General features: G+C 39.5%; 1 non-coding gene across 1 annotated transcript; it reads right to left on the reverse strand.

Annotated features, from left to right (window-relative positions):
- Positions 1 to 4102: 4102 nt before the first annotated feature.
- Positions 4103 to 4210, reverse strand: LOC130953708 (small nucleolar RNA R71). The gene has a single exon (XR_009075869.1). It is a non-coding gene; the product is annotated as a small nucleolar RNA R71 (small nucleolar RNA).
- Between the last annotated feature and the right edge of the window lie 1280 nt (positions 4211 to 5490).

Raw genomic sequence — 5490 nt, forward strand, 5'->3', positions numbered from 1 at the left:
AATAAGACTAAATGAAACTGTTGTATGTTAAATATAATCACCAAGCCAAGAATCTTGTCATGAATAAAGCTCTTTTGGTGATTGATGAGCGGATGATTTGTATACTTTTTGGCATTGTTTTTAGTATGTTTTTGATATGATCTAGTTAGTTTTTAGTATATTTCTATTAGTTTTTAGTTAAAATTCACTTTTCTGGACTTTACTATGAGTTTGTGTGTTTTTCTGTGATTTCAGGTATTTTCTGGCTGAAATTGAGGGACCTGAGCAAAAATCTGATCCAGAGACCAAAAAGGACTACAGATGCTGTTGGATTCTGACCTCCCTGCACTCGAAGCGGATTTTCTGGAGCTACAGAAGCCCAATTGGCGCGCTCTCAACGGCGTTGGAAAGTAGACATCCTGGGCTTTCCAGCAATATATGATAGTCCATACCTTGCCCAAGATTTGATGGCCCAAACCGGCGTTCAAAGTCACCTCAAGAAATCCCAGCGTTAAACGCTGGAACTGGCACCCAAATGGGAGTTAAACGCCCAAACTGGCACCAAGGCTGGCGTTTAACTCCAAGAAGAGTCTCTACACGAAATTTGCTTCATTTCTCAGCCCAAGCACACACCAAGTGGGCCCGGAAGAGGATTTTTATGTCATTTACTCATTTCTGTACACCTTAGGCTACTAGTTTCTTATAAGTAGGACCTTTTACTATTGTATTAAAAGATCTTTGGATTGTTTTTGATCCTTTGATCATCTTTGGACATCTAGTTCTTAGATCATTTGGGGGCTGGCCATTCGGCCATGCCTAGACCTTGTTCTTATGTATTTTCAACGGTGGAGTTTCTACACACCATAGATTAAGGTGTGGAGCTCTGCTGTACCTCGAGTATTAATGCAATTACTATTGTTCTTCCATTCAATTCCGCTTGTTCTTTTACCAAGATATCACTTGTTCTTCAACATGATGAAGGTGATGATTGACGCCCATCACCATTCTCACCTATGAACAAGGTGACTGACAACCACTCTTGTTCTACAAGCATTCGAGGCTTGGTGAATATCTCTTGGATTTCTGATTGCATGATGCATGGTTGATCGCCTGACAACCGAGTGCTCGCCTGACAAACGAGCCAGCCATTCCGTGAGATCAGAGTCTTCGTGGTATAGGCAAGAACTGATGGCAGCATTCAAGAGAATCCGGAAGGTCTAACCTTGTCTGTGGTATTCTGAGTAGGATTCAATGACTGAATGACTGTGACGTGCTTCAAACTCCTAGCAGGCTAGGGCGTTAGTGACAGACGCAAAAGTATCAATGGATATTATTCCGGCCTGAACGAGAACCGACAGCTGAATTCCGCTATGCCGTGACAGGACATATGCAATCGCTTTCACTGAGAGGATGGGAGGTAGCTGCTGACAACAGTGAGACCCTACACAAGCTTGCCATGGAAAGGAGTAAGAAAGGATTGGATGAAGACAGTAGGAAAGCAGAGAGACGGAAGGGAAGGCATCTTCATACACTTGTCTGAAGCTCTTACACCAATGATATACATAAGTATCACTATCTTTATCTTCTATGTTATTTTCGTTCATCATCATATATATTTGAGTTTGCCTGACTAAGATTTACAAGATGACCATAGCTTGCTTCAATGCTAACAATCTCCGTGGGATCGACCCTTACTCACGTAAGGTTTATTACTTGGACGACCCAGTGCACTTGCTGGTTAGTTGTGCGAAGTTGTGTAATGCCATGGTATTGAGCCACCAAGTTCTTGGAGTTCATGACCAGGGATTATTTGAGTTGTGAAAAAGTATTGTTCACAATTTCGCGCACCAAGTTTTTGGCGCCGTTGCCGGGGATTGTTCAAGTTTTGAGCAAGCTTTTGGTAACATCAGTGCCAAGATCCGGCAACAACATCAAGTTTTTGGTGTTATTGCCCGGGATTGTTTAGGCTGGACAACTGACGGTTCATCTTGTTGCTTAGATTAGGTATTATTTTTTTTTTCGAAATTCTTGAAGATGAATCCTAGAGTTTCATGATGATTTGTTGAAATCTGGCTGGCTGAGAAGCCATGTCTAATCTGATTGGACCGAGGTTTCAACTTATCACCACAAGAGCTTGTTGATTCTCATCAATTTTGCTCTTGGAGCAGTGATCTGCTAAGATTTGGCTGACCTTTGGTCATGTCTAGTGTTTTGGACCGAAGCTTTCTTTGAAAGCTTGGCTGACTGTGAAGCCATGTCTAATTCCTGGACCGGAGTCTCAGACTAGCACTGCACTGATTCCTGGAATTCTCATTAAGAATTTTGATACCTTTTCCCATTTAATTTTCGAAAAACACAAAAAACAAAAAAATTACAAAATCATAAAAAGACCAAAAATATTTGATGTTTCTTGCTTAAGTTTAGTGTCTCATCCTAAGTTTGGTGTCAAATGCATGTTTTTGTTATAATTTTCGAATCCATGCATATATTTCTTTGTTTTGATCTTTGAATTCTATTGACTTGAAGTATTTGTGTGTCTCATATGCATTTTCATATTGTTAGTGTCAGTAGTACACAAACTGCTAAGTTTGGTGTCTTGCATGCATTCTTATTTGATTCTTGTCACATTTTGATTATTAAAAAAATCCAAAAATATTTTTAATTTGTGTCTTTTCAAGTCAATGATACAAAGAATTGAAGATTCAGAACATACTGCAGAGGAATTATACAGAAAAAGCTGAGCATTCAAAAATGCCCAGTGAAGAAGGCAGACTGGCGTTTAAACGCCAGCCAGGGCACCTGGTTGGGCGTTTAACGCCCAAAGAGGTAGCATTTTGGGCGTTAAACGCCAGAATGTATACCATTCTGGGCGTTTAACGCCAGGATGGTGCTAGGGGGAAGATTTTGTTTTCAAATCAATTTTTTTTTAGTTTTTCAAAATCAAATCTTTTTCAAATCAAATCTTTTCAATCAAATGTTTTCAAAATCAATTTCTTTCCTTTTTAAAAGATACTTACTAACAATTAATGATTTGATTGAACATCTCAAAATTGTTGCCTTTTCTGTTGAGAAAGGTTTTATGTTTAAATCATATCTTTTCTTGTTAGGCAAGTTATTAATTTTTAAAATCAAATCTTTTTCAAATTGTTTTCAAATTACATCTTTTAAAATTGTTTTCAAATCATATCTTCTCAATCACATCTCTTTGACCATAACTTTTCAATCATATCTTCTCAACCACATCTTTTTCAAAATAGTTTTCAATCAGATTAATTTCAAAATCTTTTTTTTCGAAAATCACTTGATTTCTTTCCCACTTTTGTTTTCGAAAATCAATTAGTGTTCTTCAAAAATGTTTTCAAAATTTTATAATTAATTTTCGAAAATTACCCCCCCTTCCTTCTTCACATCCTTCTATTTATGGAGTATCACTCCTTCTTAATGCACAATTCGAACTATATCTGATCAAGTTCGAATTCTCCTTCTTCTTTCTTCTATTTTTCTTTTCCTCTGACACCTAAAGGAATCTCTATACTGTGACATAGAGGATTCCACACTTTCTTGTTCTCTTCTCTTTCATATGAGCAGGAGCAGAGACAAAGGCATTCTTGTTGAGGCTGATCCTGAACCTGAAAGGACCTTGAAGAGAAAGCTAAGAGAAGCCAAAACACAACTCTCTTTAGAGCACCTGACCGAATTCTTCAAGGAAGAAGAACAAATGGCAGCCGAAAACAACAACAATGCCAACAATGCAAGGAAGGTGCTTGGTGACTTTACTGCACCTACTCCTGATTTCTATGGGAGAAGCATCTCTATCCCTGCCATTGGAGCAAACAACTTTGAGCTTAATCCTCAATTAGTTTCTCTAATGCAACAGAATTGCAAGTTTCATGGACTTCCAATGGAAGATCCTCATCAGTTTTTAGCTGAGTTCTTGCAAATCTGTGACACAGTCAAGACTAATGGGGTTAACCCTGAGGTCTATAGACTGATGCTATTCCCTTATGCTGTAAGAGACAGAGCTAGAATATGGTTGGATTCTCAACCTAAAGAAAGCCTGGACTCTTGGGAAAAGCTAGTCAATGCCTTCTTGGCAAAGTTCTTTCCACCACAAAGATGGAGTAAGCTTAGAGTGGAAGTCCAAACCTTCAGACAGAAGGATGGAGAATCCCTCTATGAAGCTTGGGAAAGATACAAACAATTAATCAGAAAATGTCCTTCTGACATGCTTTCTGAATGGAGCATCATAGGTATTTTCTATGATGGTCTCTCTGAACTATCCAAGATGTCTTTTGATAGCTCTGCTGGAGGATCTCTTCATCTGAAGAAGACGCCTACTGAAGCTCAAGAACTGATTGAAATGGTTGCAAATAACCAATTCATGTACACTTCTGAAAGGAATCCTGTGAACAATGGGACTAGTCAGAAGAAAGGAGTTCTTGAAATTGACACTCTGAATGCCATTTTGGCTCAGAATAAAATATTGACTCAACAAGTCAATCTGATTTCTCAAAGTCTGTCTGGAATGCAAAATGCACCAAACAGTACTAAGGATGCTTCATCTGAGGAAGAAGCTTATGATCCTGAGAACCCTTCAATGGAAGAGGTAAATTACCTGGGAGAACCCTATGGTAACACCTATAATTCTTCATGGAGAAATCACCCAAATCTCTCATGGAAGAATCAAGAGAGACCTCAACAAGGTTTCAATAATAATGGTGGAAGAAACAGGTTTAACAATGGTAAACCTTTTCCATCATCTTCTCAGCAACAGACAGAGAGCTCTAAGCAGAATACCTCTGACTTAGCAACCATGGTCTCTGATCTAATCAAAACCACTCAAAGTTTCATGACTGAAACTAGATCCTCCATTAGGAATTTGGAAGGACAAGTGGGTCAGCTGAGCAAGAAAATTACTGAACTTCCCCCAAGCACTCTCCCAAGTAACACTGAAGAAAATCCAAAAGGAGAGTGCAAAGCCATAAATATGGCCGAATTCTGGGAGGAAGAAGAGGCAGTGAACGCCACTGAGGAAGGCCTCACTGGACGTCCACTGGCCTCCAATGAGTTCCCCATTGAGGAACCTTGGGAATCTGAAGCTCAAACTGAGACCATAGAGATTCCCTTGGACTTACTACTGCCTTTCATGAGCTCTGATGAGTATTCTTCCTCTGAAGAGGATGAGTATGTCACTGAAGAGCAAGTTGCTAAATACCTTGGGGCAATCATGAAGCTAAATGACAGGTTATTTGGAAATGAGACTTGGGAGGATGAACCCCCTTTGCTCATCAAAGAACTGGATAACTTGTCTAGGCAGCAATTGCCTCAAAAGAGGCAGGATCCTGGGAAGTTTTCTATACCTTGTACCATAGGCACCATGACCTTCAAGAAGGCCTTGTGTGACTTGGGGTCAAGTGTAAACCTCATGCCCCTCTCTGTAATGGAGAAATTAGGGATCTTTGAGGTGCAAGCTGCAAAAATCTCACTAGAGATGGCAGACAACTCAAGAAA

This window comes from Arachis stenosperma, chromosome 9 (assembly GCF_014773155.1).
Source record: "Arachis stenosperma cultivar V10309 chromosome 9, arast.V10309.gnm1.PFL2, whole genome shotgun sequence".
In the NCBI taxonomy this organism is placed as follows: Eukaryota; Viridiplantae; Streptophyta; class Magnoliopsida; order Fabales; family Fabaceae; genus Arachis; species Arachis stenosperma.